The sequence below is a fragment of the Erinaceus europaeus genome, chromosome X (genome assembly GCF_950295315.1).
Source record: "Erinaceus europaeus chromosome X, mEriEur2.1, whole genome shotgun sequence".
NCBI classification, from domain to species: Eukaryota; Metazoa; Chordata; class Mammalia; order Eulipotyphla; family Erinaceidae; genus Erinaceus; species Erinaceus europaeus.
Window position 1 is genome coordinate 89,691,966 of NC_080185.1, and position 17,151 is coordinate 89,709,116.

Sequence of the window (17,151 nt, forward strand, 5' to 3'; positions counted from 1 at the left end):
AGATTTCTCTTTATTTTTATTTGAGAGAGATGGGGAGAGGGAGAGGGAGAGAGAGACATGAATACGCACACCAGAACATTATTCCAGTGCATGCAGGGCCCAGATTGAATTTGGGTCCTCCTGTGCAAGTCCTATACTCTGCCACTGTACTGACAGCTTTTTTCCCCCTTAAAATTTTTTTTTTGTGTGTTTTATTTACTTATTTGTTACTGGATAGAAACAGAGAGAAATTGAGAAGGGGGGGAGATAGAGACAGAGAGACACCTGTATTCCTGCTGCAGCACTTGTGAAGCTTTCCCCCTGCAGGTGGGAACCAGGGGCTTGAACCTGGATCCTTACGCACTGTCATGTGTGTGCTTAACCAGTTACGCCACCGCCTGCCCCCCCCCCCCACTTTTTTTCCCCAGAGCATTCATTCCTCAGCCCCTGACTTCTGGTGGTCCCAGGTTCTGGTGGATCCACTTCTGTTGATCCACTTCTGGTGGATCCTGGTACTTTGGAGCCTCTGGCATGAGAGCACTAGTGGCATTTAGTTGGTAGAAATAAGAATTAAGCACTGTAGTTATGCAAACAGGTCTCATGCTGGAGGCTCTGAAGCCTCCTCCGCACTGTGTCAACCTAAAGTGTCCCCAGACATTATCAGTTGTTCATGGGGGGTGTGTGGTCGTGGGGGTGAGTTGCCTCTGGTTGAGAATCATTGGTTTAGGGTGTAAAGGGTTTGAGTGATTCGGGGTGTGTTGTGTCAGGGGCCGGATGGCCTCTTCATGTATCAAAATCCAGATCTGATGTGTCTGTACACACACGCACGCACACACACACGCCTGCCCGTATGCCAGCTGAGGTTAGTGGGAAGGGGAGGAATGGTCACATGATTGGCAGTGAATTTCTCCTGGTGGGTTCACAGCCTCTTTGGCCTCCAGTCTATAAACCATGCTGCTTCCTTTAGATCAGAGCTGGACAACTTTTTAATTTATTTATCTGCCCAAGACCATTTAGATATTTTAATTATTTTTTAGTTTAATTATTTTAGTTTATTTATTTTTACCAGAGCACTGATCAGCTCTGGCTTATGGTGGTATCTTTGGGTTCGGGGGTTGAACCTGGGACATTGGAGCCTCAGGCATGAGAATCTCTGCATCACCAGTATGCTATCTACCCCCCATCCCCATTTGGATATTGATAACGACATTCTTGGGTCCTGCAAAAGTGTCAGCTTAAAAATGACCACTTTGGGCTGGAAAAATAGCTCACTTGGTTAGTGCGCTGCTGTGTGATGTGTGCAACCAAGGTTCGAGGCCAAACTTCACCACACTGGAAGTAGTTTTAGTGCTGTGGTGTGCCTCACCACCCCACCCCACCCCGCCCCTTTTTGCCTCTAGGGTTATTGCTGGGGCTTGATGCCTGCACTACAAATCCTCTGCTCTTGGCGCCACTTTTTTCCCCCTTGCAACCCATTCTGTTTTATTCAGGAGAACAGAGAGAAACTGAGAGGGGAGGGGGAGATAGAGAGGGAGAAAGACAGACACTTATAGACCTGCTTCACCACTCGTGAAGCATCCCTACTGCAGGGACGGGAGTGGGACTCAAATCTGGGGCCTTGCACGTAGTACCATGTGCGCTTAACTGGGTATGCTGCCACCTGCTCCTCTCCCTCTCCCTCTCCCTCTTGCCTCCAGGGTGGGGCTCGGTGCCTGCACTATGAATTCACTGCTCCTGGAATCTACCTTTTCCCTTTTGTTCTTGTTGTTTATTGTTGTTGTTATTGCTGTCGTTGTTGTTGAATAGGACAGAGAGAAATCGAGAGAGGAGGAGAAGACAGAGGGGGAGAGAAAGAGAGACACCTGCAGGCCTGCTTCCAACCCCTTTGTGAAGTGACCCACCCACCTCACCCCCGCAGGTGGGAAGCCAGGGTCTCAAACTGGGATCCTTATGCTGGTCCTTGCACTTTGCGCCATGTGGGCTTAACCCGCTGCCCTACCGCCCGGCCCCCTCTCATTCTCTATTAAAAAAATGAAATAGGGGGCCAGGTGGTGGCACACCTGGTTGAGCATACATGTTACAATGTGCAAGGACCCAGGTTTGAGTCCCCACCTGCAGGGGGAAAGATTTGCAAGTGGTGAAGCAGTGTTGCAGGTCTCTCTCTCTCTCTGATTTTTTTAGTGATTTGATATTGATTTACTAAATTACATGTCAACAGGTGTATAAGTCTACACTGTTCCTACCACCAGAGTTCTGAATCCCGAGTCCTTCCATTGCAAACCACCACTGTGGTTCTCCCAAGGTTGCAGATATGGATTAACTCTCATCTCTTCAACTATCCGTCTTCATTTGTACATATTTGCCCCCCACCCCTTTTCCTTCCAGGTCCAGTTCTCTCTTCCCCTGCAGGCCACACATAACCCTATTACTACATCCAAATATTTCTCGCTTTTTTTTGTCCCTTGTCTCTGGGACCTGATAGAGCTGGAGCTCAGAGCCCCCTTATCCTCTTCCTCCTATCATTTCCTCCCCACTGGGAGTATGGATCAAGGTTGTTTTGGGGTGCAGATGGTAGGGGTTCTGGCTTCTGTGATTGCCTCTCCACTGGATTTTGGTATTGGCAGGTTGATCCATACCCCAAGCCTGTTTCTGTCTTTCCCCTAAGTGGGGTAGGGCTCTGGGGAGGTGAGGTTCCAGGACACACTGATGAGGTCGTCTGCCCAGAGAAGTCAGGGTAGAATCATGGTCGCATCTGCTACTTGGTGTCTGGAAGGTGGCAGGACATAAATTGAGACAAAATGGTTAATGAACAGGAACCAAAAAGTAGAAATAGGGAAGATGAGCTTGGGGCTCTTAGGGTGGTAGAAAGATCAGAAATCCATTTTAGGCATGTTTCTAGGGGCCCAAGACTATGCTAGGTTTTGCTTGAGTTTGATAGCTAGCACGAAGTTGGATAAAAACATTATCTGAGGGAGTTGGGTGGTAGCTCAGAGGGTTAAGCATACTACATGGTGCAAAGCGCAAGGACCGGAGTAAGGAATCCGGTTTGAGCCCCCGGCTCCGCACCTGCAGGGGAGTCGCTTCACAAGCGGTGAAGCAGGTCTGCAGGTGTCTATCTTTCTCTCCCCCTCTCTGTCTTCTCCTCCTCTCTCCATTTCTCTCTGTCCTATCCAACAACAACGACATCTATAACTACAACAATAAAACAAGGGCAACAAACGGGAATAAATAAATTTTAAAAAATCTGAGAAAATGGTGTCAGAGTAAAGAAAAGGATTAGAGAGTTGGATTAGGACAGAGAGTAGCTCCCATTCTTGAAAAAAATTCTGTGGATAGAATTAAATATTAACCTCCATCCACCTGACCCAGGGCCCACATATATATTTGTGTTTAACATTAGAACCTGTGTAACCTCTAAGCCCCTATTGGTCTGAGCTCGCAGCTCATGATCACAGCTGGGGACATTGGAGGTTGCACTCATTTCAGGACCAGTCTTCCTCGAGTGACAGGGCAGGATACTCCAGCCTCCCTTCGGAGACTGGGGCAGTCCCTACCATCGCTGCTCTATGGTGAGGGCAAGGTCCTGAGAGAGCCCACAAGAGGATTTGTGATGACGTTCCTGATAGAAGCGCCCAGTGGGGAGTCAGGCAATAGCACAGCGTGTTAAGTGCACGTGGCGCAAAGCACAAGGACCGGCCTAAGGATCCCGGTTCGAACCCCCGGCTCCCCACCTGCAGAAGGGTCCCTTCACAGGTGGTGAAGCAGGTCTGCAGGTGTCTGTCTTTCTCTCCCCTTCTCTGTCTCCCCCTCCTCTCTCAATTTCTCTCTGTCCTATCCAAACAATGACGACATCAATAACAACAACAATAATAACTAAAAACAACAAGGACAACAAAAGGGAAAAATAAATATTAAAAAAAAAGAAGTCTAGGCCCATCATATTTGTGTGGGAATCCAAAGATTCCCTGATTAGGGCCCCAGATGGTGAGGTGGTATGATGTTGACCAGAGGGGTCATTATTAAGTGGGCCCATCTCTTGCCGTTGTCCTACTTTTGTAGTCTTCTCTTTGTCTGATGACCTTAGACTTTCTCCCAGTTGTTTAAGCATTGAGTGCCATTTATTTATTCAGCCCAACCAGAATCAGGTTATTAGGCTCTATCTTCTTTGGGCCTTTCTGATTTATTGCTAAGCTAATTTGATCAAAGTCTAATCAATTACAGAATTCACAGCGCTTTCCTTAGGCACTACAACTAGGATTCCAGGTTTATTAGGTCTAAGTCTAATCAGCAAAGACTATTGAATACTATTACTTTGAGTTATATAATTGCCCCTAACTTATGGCTACAGGTACACCTGTACTCGGTACCCCAAACACTACCCCATACCTAGTGTCTGTTATTTTGTTAGCTGCTGTGTCATCTATTAAAGTGGATGTAGGTAGTCCCATGTGTTAGGAAAGATCTCACCAGATTTGAAGAGTTGTAAGGTTGACATCTCAAGCTTTGTTCTTTTAAAGTTATTTTTTAATTTTATTTATTTATTTATTCCCTTTTGTTTCCCTTGTTGTTTTATTGTTGTAGTTATTATTGTTGTTGTTATTGATGCCATCGTTGTTGGATAGGACAGAGAGAAATTGAGGGGAAGACAGAGGGGGAGAGAAAGATAGACACCTGCAGACCCGCTTCACCGCTTGTGAAGCGACTCCTCTGTAGGTGGGGAGCTGGAGGCTCGAACCGGGATCATTACTCAGGTCCTTGCGCTTTGCGCCACCTGCGCTTAACCCGCTGCACTACCGCCTGACTCGTGACATCTCAAGCTTTGTATCTCTGGGTGTTGTCCACTGAGTGTATTCAGTAGTGGCGTAATGTGGGATGGCAGCTCTAGTAGTGATTTGCTTGAGGTCACTGTAGGTATCACGGTGATAAGGAATCAGAGAGAAATATCGAGGTTCCAGGACTAGGTCTCTCCCTGTCTATCCCTCTTGATATCTGACTGTCTTTATCTAATAAATAAATTTTTAAAAATTTAGAATAGGAAAGCTATCAGGGGGAGAGGATGGGATATGGAGTTCTGGGGGGTGAGAACTGTGTGGAGTTGTACCCCTCTTATCCTATGATCTTGTCAATATTTCTATTTTATAAATAAAAAAATAAAGACAGAAAAAAAATTTTAATTTAAAAATGAAATAGATATCTTTTAAAAGATGAACATATCATGCTGCTATCTTGATTGATTTATTTTAATTTTTTAGGTTTTTATTTATTTATTTATTCCCTTTTTGTTGCCCTTGTTGTTTTATTGTTGTAGTTATTATTGATGTCGTTGTTGGATAGGACAGAGAGAAATGGAGAGAGGTGGGGAAGACAGAGAGGGGGAGAGAAAGATAGACATCTGCAGACCTATTTCACTGCTTGTGAAGCGACACAATGCAGGTGGGGAGCCGGCGGCTTGAACCGGGATCCTTATGCTGGTCTTTGCACTTTGTGCCACATGCGATTAACCCACTGCGCTACTGCCCAACTCCCTATCTTGATTTATTGTATTTCTTTTTTTTAATTTTTTAAAATTATATTTATTTATTTTCCCTTTTGTTGCCATTGTTGTTTTTTATTGTTGTTGTAGTTATTATTGTTGTTGTTATTGATGTCATCATTGTTGGATAGGACAGAGGGAAATGGAGAGAGGAGAAGACAGAGGGGGAGAGAAAGATAGACATCTACAGACCTGCTTCACTACTTGTGAAGCGACTCCCTGCAGGTGGGGAGCCAGGGGCTCGAACCGGGATCCTTATGCCTATCCTTGCGCTTCTCGCCATGTGCACTTAACCCACTGTGCTACCGCCGACTCCCCTATTTATTGAATTTCTAGTCCTATCTGTGTTTTGGGCAAAGCCAGACCTGACTTTTTAAAATTTACATCATTATTATTATTATTTTAAATATTTTTAATATTTATTTATTGCCTTTTGTTGCCCTTGTCGTAATTATTATTGTTGCTATTATTGTTTTTGTTGTTGTTGGATAGGATAGAGAGGAGGGGTAGACAGAGACGGGGAGAGAAAGACAGACACCTGCAGACCTGCTTCACCATCTTGAAGCAATTCCCCTGCAGGTGGGGAGCCGGGGGCTTGAACCGGGATCCTTACGCCAGTCCTTGTGCTTTGTGCCACCTGCACTTAACCTGCTGTGCTACCGCCCGGCTCCCTATTATTATTTTATGAGACCACTGCTCAGCTTCAGCTTATGGTGGTGCAGGGGACTGAACTTGGGACTTTGGAGCCTCAGGCATGAGAATCTCTTTCCATAAGCATTTTGCTATCTCCACTCCCCGACTCTAGACCCAATGATTTGCAGGTTGTATGCAACTTGCGAGCCAGATGTTTCGCAGCCCTAATCTGGATCAAGAGTTTCATCCTTAGCTCTGGAGTTCATAAAGTCTCCATTATCTCTCATGACAGGTGGCACTTAGGTGTTTTATTTTTTGAATTTATTTATTTATTTATTTTGCCTCCAGGGGGTTATCACTGGGGCTCCAGTACCTGCAGTACAAATCCACTGCTCCTGTGGCCTTTCTTTCTTTCTTTAATATTTTTAGTATCTATTTATTCCTTTTTGTTACCCTTGTTGTTCTTGTTGTTATAGTTATTATTGTTGCTATTATTGTTGTTGTTTTTGGATAGGACAGAGAGAAATGGAGAGAGGAGGGGAAGATAGAGGGGGAGAAAAAGACAGACACCTGCAGACTTGCTTCACCGCTTGTTGAACGACTCCCCTGCAGGTGGGGAGCAAGAGGCTGGAACCGGGATCCTTATGCTAGTCCTTGCTCTTGGAACCACCCGCGCTTAACCTGCTGCACTACCACCTGACTCCGTCTTTTTTATCTAGAATAGAGAGAAATTGAGAGCGGAATGGGAGATTAGAGGAGAGAAAGACAGACACCTGCAGACCTGCTTCACTGCTTGTGAAGCGACCCCCCTGCAGGTGGGGAGCCAAAAGCTTGAATGAAGACCCTTGTGTGGGTCCTCACACTTTGTACTGTGTGCGCTTAACCCAGTGTGCTATTCCTGGCCCTCACTTATTATGTTTTAATCTTTCATTTTTATATATTTGGGATAGAGACAAAGGGAAATTGAGAGAGAAGTAGGAGAGAGAGAGAGAGAGACCTGCATTACTTCTTTACCGCTTATTAAGCTTCTCTCTTGCAGGTGAGGACTGGGGCTTGACCTGGGTCCTTGAACATGGCAATATGTGAGCTCTACCAGGTGTACTACCGCCCAGCCCCGGGAATTCTAGCTTTTTTAAAAAAATATTTATTCCCTTTTGTTGCCCTTGTTGTTTTCTTGTTGTAGTTATTGATGTCGTCGTTGTTGGACAGAGATGGAGAGAGGAGGGGAAGACAGAGGGGGAGAGAAAGATAAGACACCTGCAGACCTGCTTCACCACCTGTGAAGCAACTCTCCTGTAAGTGGGGAGCTGGGAGCTGGAACCGGGATCCTTCCACCGGTCCTTACACTTTGCGCCGCGTGCGCTTAGCCCGCTGCTCTACCGCCCGACTCCCAGAAGTCTAGCTTTTATGGATCTGTCTTTCAAAAACAAATGGAAAGGAATGGAAAGGAAGAAAAGAGACACTACAGCACCAAAGCTTCCTTTCAGTGTGACAGGGGCTGGGCTTGAACCTGGATTGAGCACGTAGCAAAGCAACACACTCTTTAGTTATTTGTCCAGCTTTGAGTTGTCTTCCTAAACCTTAAATTGGCCTGCCTCGATTTTACAAGCCTACTCTGAGTCTTTAGAACAGCATACACCCACCCCCCAGCATCTATATACACAGAGACACTCATGTAGTCCTTTGATTTTAGCCCCTTCCCTGTAATGCTACATGATTCTGAAGACACAATTCAAGGCTAGGGGAAAGAACAAGTTTTTTGTGGTTTTTTTTTTGGTGCTTTTTTGTTTGTTTGTTTGTTTGTTTTGCCTCCAGGGTTATCACTGGGGCTCAGTGCCTGTACTACGAATCCACTGCTTCTGGAGGCTATTTTTTCCCCTTTTGTTGCCCTTGTTACTTATCATTCCTGTTTCTATTATTGTTGTTGTTATTTACATTGTTGTTGGAAAGGACAGAGAGAAATGGAGAGGGGAGGAGAAGACAGGGGGAGAGAAAGACAGACACCTACAGACCTGCGTCACCGCTTGTGAAGTGACCCCCTGCATGTGGGGAGCCGGATGCTCAAGCCGGGATCCTTATGCCGGTCCTTGCACTTTGTGTCCTGTAGAACAAGTTCTAGGCAAAAGTCAACCACTGCTCAGAACCCAGCAGCTCTTCTTTTAATATGTATTTATTTATTTTATTGCCACCAGGGTTTTTGCTGGGGTTCATTGCTTATACAATAAATCAAGAGCTCTGGCTACCATTCACCCCCCCCCCATTTTTATTGGATAGTACAGAGAAATTGAGTGGAGAGGTGCAGATGTAAAAAGGAGAGATAGACACCTGCAGCACTGCTTCACTGTTCATCAAGCTTCCTCCCTGCAGGTGAGAACCAGGGGCTTGAACCGGGGTCCTTGCACATGTTAATGTGTGCTCTACTGGGTATAGCATCACCTGGCCTCTTAAAGGTGCGCGCGTGTGTGTGTGTGTGTGTGTGTGTGTGTGTTCCACTCTGCCTTTGTCCCGTCCCGCGGGACCTTCAACGTGAGTTAACCTAGGAGAGGGAGTGAGGACAAGGACAAGAGGGGAGAGGGAAGGGGACAAGACACGCAAGAGAAATGAGACAAGTCAAGATTCTGATCAAGTCTGTTTATTAGCACCAAAGGTGCTGCTTTTAAGGCTAGGGCAAGGGGGGAGTTAGCAGTCGGGGACCATTGATTGAAGTGGTGTGTTGCCATGGTGATCAGCATTATCTGGAGGGTCCTGGGTGATTCATGGGGAAGTGGAGTTGGGAGACAGAAACTTATCTCTTGAGCAAGGCTGTCTGTGAACAGGGACTCTAAGGAGTAGAGAAGCAGGGACTTTATCTTATAAGCAAGGCCTTCTGTGAACAGAGACTCTGTGGCCATGCCAATAGCAACCTTGAGGGCACATGTGGCTCCCCACATGCCTTTATCTTAGGAAAAAAATGACAGCCAGGGACTGGGTGTACCAATTTGAGTGTACACATTACTATTCACAAGGACCTGAGTTCAAGCCCCCCCCCCGTCCCCATCTTTGGGTGTGGGGGGGAGAGCTTCATAAATGGTGAAGCAGTGCCGCAGGTCTCTCTTTCTCTCACTCTCCCTCCCTCCCACTCCTTCTCCCTCTCTATCTCTTTATTCCCTCTCAGCTTTCACCTGTCTCTATCCAATAAATGAATACATAAAATACATTTTTAAAAAAATGACAGACCAGGGAGTCGGGCAGTAGCATAGCGGGTTAGCGCACATGGCACGAAGAGCAAGGACCGGCATTAGGATCCCGGTTCGAGCCCCGGCTCCCCACCTGGAGGGGAGTCACTTCACAAATGGTGAAGCAGGTCTGCAGGTGTCTTTCTCTCCCCCTCTCTGTCTTTCCCTCCTCTCTCCATTTCTCTCTGTCCTATCCAACAATGACGACATCATCAACAACAACAATAAATAACAGCAATAAAACAAGGGCAACAAAAGGGAATAAATAAATGAATATTTTTTAATGACACTCCAGGAGGTGAATCAGTGAGTGGATAAAGCATTGGACTCTCAGGTTTGAGGTTCTGTGTTTGATTCTCTGCATTGCATGTGCCAGAGTGATACTCTGCTTCTCACTTTCCTCTTCGTCTCTCATTAATATTGGGTTGTTGGAAAAGTCATGACAGGACGGGGGGAGATAGAATAATGGTTATACAAAGAGACTCTCATGCCTAAGGCTCCATAGTCCCAGGTTCAGTCCCCTGCACCACCATATGCCAGAGCTGAGCAGTTTTCTGGTAAACAGTACAAAATAAAGGTTAAAAAATGGAGAATGGAACTTATCAAACACAAGTCAGGTGCGCTATGTGCTACACCATCCTGGACCACTGGATGTTTAGATTTCTTGTGACTGATTTAGTGGTTCTATTAAAAAAAAAAGTCATGACATTTTTTCTGCCTAGGAAAACAGATAAGATATGGCATGACTTTTCTGACACCAAGACAAAGTACATGAACGGAAGTTAACAAGAGCAAGAAAGAAATCCCTTGTCTGTCCTCATCAGTCTCTGTTAGAAAGGTTGGTATATTTTTATTTATTTTCCCTGTTGTTGCCCTTGTGGTCTTTTTATTGTTGTTGTAATTATTATTGTTGTTATTTTTTAATTTTATTTTTAAATTTTTATTTATTCCCTTTTGTTGCCCTTGTTGTTTTATTGTTATAGTTATTATTTTTGTTGTTATTGATGTCGTCGTTGTTAGATAGGAAAGAGAGAAATGGAGAGAGGAGGGGAAGACAGAGGGGGAGAGAAAGATAAGACACCTGCAGACCTGCTTCACCGCTTGTGAAGCGACTCCCCTGCAGGTGGAGGGCCGGGGTCTTGAATGGGGATCCTTCTGCCGGTCCTTGTGCTTTGTGCCACGTGTGCTTAACTCACTGTGCTACCACCCAAGTCTCTGAAAGGTTTGTGATCTTGCCATCACTGTCCAGAGAATTTGAGGTCTTCCGAGGGCTCCAATCTGTTTGTGAATATATATATTATACATATATTATATATATGTATATAATCTGTGTGCAGGCTGGGGAGAAAACATAATGGTTTCTGCAGTAGACTTTCCTGCCTAAGACTGATGTTCCAGCGCCACCAAAAGCCAGATCTGAGCAGTGCTCGGGTTAAAAAAATATATATTATTATTATTTGGCATCAGGGTTATTGCTGGGGCTCAGTGCCTGCATGATGACTCCACCAACCCCAGTGGCTTACTTTTCTTCTAGAGACAGAGAAAAAAGGAGAGGGAGAGATAAGTGCTAAGAGAATGAGAGGAAAGAGAGATACCGGCAGCACTGCTTTTGAAGTTCCCCTCCCCCAGCAGATGTGGACTCAGGGCTTAAACCCAGATCCTTGTGCCTGGATGAATCAAAAATTGCATGACTAAAAACCACACCTGGTTGAGCGCACAGGTTACAACGCACAAGGACCTGGGTTTGAGCCCCGGTCCCCACCTGCAGGGGGAAAGCTTTGCGAGTGGAGAAGCAGTGTTGCAGATGTCTCTGTCTCTCTCCCTCTCTGTCACCCCCTTTCCTCTTGATTTCTGGCCATCTCTATCCAATGAATAAAGATTAAAAAGAAAAGTCTGCCCACTGTGTGAGGTCCCTGCTCTGTCTCTGCCCATTGGACCCCAGGATATAGGTGGGCAGCCTTCTTGTCACTGTCATTGCCATCATGTGAATTGTCTTTTATGGATGTATGTAGAAGTGTATATTTGTTTTTCTTTCATGTTTGTGATGTGTGTGTGTGTGTGTGTGTGTGTGTGTGTGTGTGTGTGTGTGTGTAAACAGGGCATCACCACTCCAGGCCACTATTGGAGAGAGAGGGAGAGAGAGACATGGAGAGAAGCAGCCTATAGCACTGATGTCTCCTCCATTGGTGTTGCCTATGCTTTTGGAGCCAGGTAGCGCAACCACCCTCCCCAGTGAGTTGTGTCTCTGGCTGGATCTACCTGTGACCCAGTGAACCTGGGTTCCAGGAAGCCTCTTCCTTGGGGGCGCACGTCTCAGCCAATACAATCTGCAGGGTCTTTGCTGGGGGCAAGTGTGGGGAGTGTCTGACATTGTGAAGTTTCTTTTTTTTTAAAGGCTTTTTAAAAATAGTTCTTTATTATTTATTCCCTTTTGTTGCCCTTGTTGTTTTATTGTTATAGTTATGATCGATGACATTGTTGTTGGATAGGACAGAGAGAAATGGAGAGTGGAGGGGAAGACAGGGGGAGAGAAAGATAAACACCTGCAGACTTGCTTCACCGCTTGTGAAGCGACTCTCCTGCAGGTGGGGAGCCGGGGCTCGAACCTGGATCCTTAACGCCGGTACTTGCACTTTGCGCCTCCAGTGCTTAACCCGCTGCAGTACTGCCCGACTCCCCCGTTGTGAAGTTTCTAATGTGCGTGCAGACATATGAACCGGGTACAAGATCAGCAACCTGCTGGCGGGGGTCTGTGTCCCCAATTCTATCACCTCTGAGCTGTGCCTTGATGTAGATCTCAGAATGTGAGGGCTCCCATCTGTGGGGTGTGTGTTTCCTAAGAGGTGTACTTTCTTACCTGACTTGAGGGGGTTTCTGTGTAATGTGTGAGGCCTCTAAGATGTTTAAGGGTTGCAGTCCAGGTTGGAAGACCTTTGATGCCTGTTCAGAGGTCTAGCTGATAGCTAGGAGATTCCTACTTGCTTTCTTTAAAAGTAATAATAATGCGGGGAAGTCAGGCGGTAGCGCAGTGGGTGAAGCGCACATGGCACAAAACAAGGACCAGCTTAAGGATCCTGGTTCGAGCCCCCGGCTCCCCACCTGCAGGGGGAGTCGCTTCACAAGCGGTGAAGCAGGTCTGCAGGTGTCTATCTTTCTCTCCCCCTCTCTGCCCTCCCCTCCTCTCTCCACTTTTCTCTGTCTTTTTAAAAAATAGTTATTTATTCCCTTTTGTTGCCCTTGTTGTTTTATTGTTATAGTTATTGATATCATTGTTGTTGGATAGGACAGAGAAATGGAGAGAGGAGGTGGAGACGGGTTTCTCTCTTTAGCTCTTCTCTCTGTTCCTATCCAAAATAATTTTAAAGAAATTTTATATTTATTTATTTTCCCTTTTGTTGTCCTTGTTTTTTATTGTTGTTATAGTTATTATTGTTGTTGTTACTGATGTCCTCCTTCTTAGATAAGACAGAAGTGAGGAGTTGGGCTATAGCTCAACGGGCTAAGTGCAAGTGGCACAAAACACAAGGACCGGCATAAGGTCCTCTTAGGCATGAGGTCATGAGTTCAGTCCCCAGTGTTGCATGTACCAAAGTGAAACTTTGGTGTTCTCTCTCTCTCTCCTATTAATAAGTATTTTAAATACATTATTATTATTATTAGTAGTAGTAGTAGTATTACCAGAGTTTCACTGGAGGTTCAGTGCCTGCACAACCAATCCACTGTTCCTAGTAGCCATTTTTCTTCTCCTTTTTAAAAATTTTTTTATATTTATTTTATTTTCCCTTTTGTTGCCCTTTTTTATTGTTGTAGTTATTATTGTTGTTGTTATTGATGTCGTTGTTGGACAGGACATAGAGAAATGGAGAGAGGAGGGGAAGACAGAGAGGGTGAGAGAAAGATAGACACCTGCAGACCTGCTTCACCGCCTGTAAAGTGACTCCCCTGCAGGTGGGGAGCCGGGGGCTTGAACCAGGATCCTTATGCTGATCCTTGCGCTTTGCGCCATGTGCGCTTAACCCGCTGCGCTACCGCCTGACTCCCTTTCTTCTTCTTTTTGACAGGACAGAGATAAATTCAGAAGGAAAGGGGCAGATAGGGAGGGAGAAATCGAGAGAGCGATATATAGATACATAGGGAGAGGGAGAGGGGACCGACCTTTGGCACTTGCTTCACCCCTGCAGGTGGGGAGGGGAGGGCTGGAACCCAGGTCTTTGTGCATAGTATTGTGTGTGCTCAACTAGTTGTGCCACCAACCAACCCCATAAATATATCTTCAAAAGAAAAAAATAGAACTCGATGCCTTTGCTGTCATTTGCAAACACATACAGTTCTGATCTGTGTGTATACACATACCTATATCTTTGTATATTTTATTTATATATCGATGCCTTTGCTGTCATTTGCAAACACATACAGTTCTGATCTATGTGTATACACATACCTATATCTTTGTATATTTTATTTATATCTATATATCTATACATACATACGCACGCACACACATTTATTACAGAAAGCAAGATTTATTATTTGTGGGGCTCACGAGGTAACATGGTGAATAGGGCGCTGAACTTGGGAACATGAGATCACGAGGTCACAAGTTCAATCTCCAACATCTCCTGTGCCAGAATCATGGTCTTCTCCCCCTCCATCCCTCTCTGTTAATAAATAAATAAAATCTTTTTAAAGGTTTATCATTTGTTAAGTTGTGAATATCTAGGGTATGAGGTTTCTGGACTCAGACGCTGAGTGTCCGGCCTGAAGTATGTTCTGTGATTTGTACTCTCACCTCCTTGTAGGGTGTGAGCCCAGAGATGTCAGGCACCTGCCACTATTAGTGTAGGGACTCTAACAGGCTGTGGGGTCCTGTTGCCGGCTTTGGAGTCTTGCATCCAGCTGTGCAGTGTGTTTCACAGTATAAGAGGGGCTCAGGGGGTACTCGGGGGTTGCTTTTGCTTGTTGTTGATTTTTTTTAAGGCAATTGCCTGCTCTGCTTATGTTAGATATATTTCTGAAGGTGGAGGGTTCTGATCTTTCTTTAATAGACTTATTTCTTGGATAGAGACAGAGCAATTGAGAGGGGCGGGGAAGGAGGTAGAGAGGGAGAAAGAGCAACATCAGCAGCACTACTTCACCACTTGTGAAGTTTCCCTCCTGCAGGTGGGGAGCGGGCACTTGAACCTGGGTCCTCGCGTACGGTAACATGTGCACTTAGCGATGTGCACTACGGTCTACCCAGCCCCAGGTTTTTTTTTTTTTTTTTTTTTTTTTTTTGCTGACCACAAGTTGACAACACTCACCAAGCCTGATGCAGCGATCTGCTGATTAGGATGTTGGTGGTTATGTGCTCGTGCTTGGGAAGTCCTTGAACTGTTGATGAGAATATGGCTCAGGAGGGGGGCCGGGTGGTGGCACACCTGGTTGAGTGCACATTACAATGTGCAAGGAGCCAGGTTCAAGCCCCCAGTCTCCACCTGCAGGGGGAAAGCTTTACAAGTGGTGAAGCAGTGTGGCAGGTGTCTGTCTCTCCCCGTGATCCCCTCTTCCCTCTTGACTTCTGGCTATCTCTGTCCAATAAATAATGATAATTTAAAAATAAAAAAAATTGGCTCAGGAGGTAAAATTTCTAATTGTTTATGTCTCTCCTTGGCTATACAACAAGCCCCCAAAAGAAATCTAGCACAGGGCATATGACACAGGGGTTCCTATCAGGGAAGGTGAAGTGATGACAGAAGCAGAGTCAGAGAAGGTGATGTTATGACAGAGACAGAGAACAAAGAGACTGGAAGAGACAGCCCTGGACAACTTCGAAGCCATGCGGAAGAAAGGGCCCAGGACCAAGTATGCAGATTGTGCTGGGGACTGGAGGAAGCAAGGGAGTGGATTCTCTTCGAGAACTTCCAGCAAGAAGACAAGAATCAATTTGCACCTGACTTTAGCTCTGTAAGCCCCATTTCCAGGTTCCTAACCAACACAAATGTCAGAGAAAGAAGTAAATCTGTGCTTTTTTTCACGACACTGAGACTAGTGTTTTTGCACTAGTCTCTTTTTTTGTTTTTGCACTAGTCTCTTTTGCACTAGTGTTTGTGACACCCTAATACAGTACGGAAGTGCCCTGGCTTGTGGTGGCCCAGTGTGATTGTGCACATTCTGGGATGTGTCTGAAGCCCACCCTGCCCCACCCCCTAGCATGTCTGTGAACAGACCTCTGATGCTGGGGGGGTTTAGCTTTGATCTGTGTGTTGTTTCATGAACCAGGCTGCAAAGTCAGCTGATTTGGAGGTGTTTTCGTCCACTGCACACTTGGGAAATAAGTCGTGTTTCACAGGTAATTTCTGAAATAGAAAATTTGGTGTACATTTGGACACACGCAAATAACAGAATGAGGGGGTTCTGGTCTGTACATATGTAACTGAACATATGTGAGGTTTGAAGTTTACTGTAGGTATCCTTTCTTTTCTTTTAAAAGATAGAGATGGGGGAGTAGGGCGGTAGCGCAGCGGATTAAGTGAACATGGCGCTAAGCACAAGGACCCCAGTTCGAGCCCCCAGCTCCTCACCTGCAGGGGAGTCGCTTCACAGGCGGTGAAGCAGGTCTGCAGGTGTCTGTCTTTCTCTCCTCCTCTCTGTCTTCCCCTCCTCTCTCCATTTCTCTCTGTCCTATCCAACAACGACAACATCAACAACAATAACTACTACAAGGGCAACAAAAGGGAATAAATAAATATTAAAAAACTTTTTTAAAAAAGATAGAAATGGGGCTGGGTGGTGGCACAGTTGGTTTAGCACACATAGTTTGAAGTGTAAGGACCTGCGCAAGGATCCTGGTTCGAGCCCCCGGCTCCCCACTTGGGGGGGAGGATCGTTTCACAAGTGAAGTAGGTCTGTAGGTGTCTTATCTTTCTCTTTCCCTATCTTCCCCATCTCTCTCAATTTCTCTCTGTCCTATCCAAAAAATTGAAAAAATGGCCACATCAGCAGTGGGTTCATAGTGTAGGCACTGAGCCCCAGTGATAACCCTGGAGGCAAATGTAAAAAAAAAAAAAAAAGGCAGAGAGAGACAGACAGACCATAACATCAAAGCTTCCTTCAGTGCAGTGGGGATGGAGGCTTGAACCTGGGCCACACACATGGCAGAGCAGCACACTCTCCAGGGGACCTGTTTTTGTCCCTTCCATGGCTGTGTTTTATATCTGAACTTCTTGTGGGTCTGTGAACTCTTTCTGGGTGTTTTCTGAAGCAATCAGTCTTGAGGTGTTCTGGAACATGAGGTCTTTCGCTTGATCATGTAAGATGCAGGACTTGAGATCTCTGGTGTGTGTGTGTGTGTGTGTGTGTTAGGGTGTGAGATCTCTCAGTTGTGTGTTGGTCTTCTCAGGTGAGGCTTCTGTTCTGCTTTGGCCTGTCTACCACAGTGCTTATAGTTCTGATCTCTTCCTGTGTTTGTCAGGGTGTGAGGTGTTGTCTGTGGTTATATGTTTCCATTGGACATCCCTGCCTTATTTGTTGATATTTGACACAGAACATGGGTGTCACTTTTTATTTTTGCCACCAGGTTTATTGCTGGGGCTCAGTGCTTGCATGATGTCCACTGCTCTTATTAGCCATTTCTTTTTCTCCTCTTTCCTCTAGATGGAGGGTAACAGACAAAGGACACAGAAAGGGAGACGTTATAGCACCGTTCATGAAGCTTCACATACAAGTGCTCCCATGTGGCAGTCCCAGACTCAAACCCAAGTCTTTGTGCAAGGTAACGTATGGGTTCTACTGGGTGAGTCACCTACCAGATGT

General features: G+C 45.6%; 1 long non-coding RNA gene across 1 annotated transcript in view; it reads left to right on the top strand.

Annotated features, from left to right (window-relative positions):
• The window catches only part of LOC132535942 (uncharacterized), a 49,507-nt gene that overhangs the window by 5,210 nt on the left and 27,146 nt on the right, over window positions 1-17,151 (top strand). Inside the window, exons 2-3 of the long non-coding RNA XR_009547663.1 lie at window positions 10,083-10,198; window positions 16,993-17,110. This is a non-coding gene — a long non-coding RNA (uncharacterized LOC132535942). The remainder of the gene's footprint in view (window positions 1-10,082; window positions 10,199-16,992; window positions 17,111-17,151) is intronic.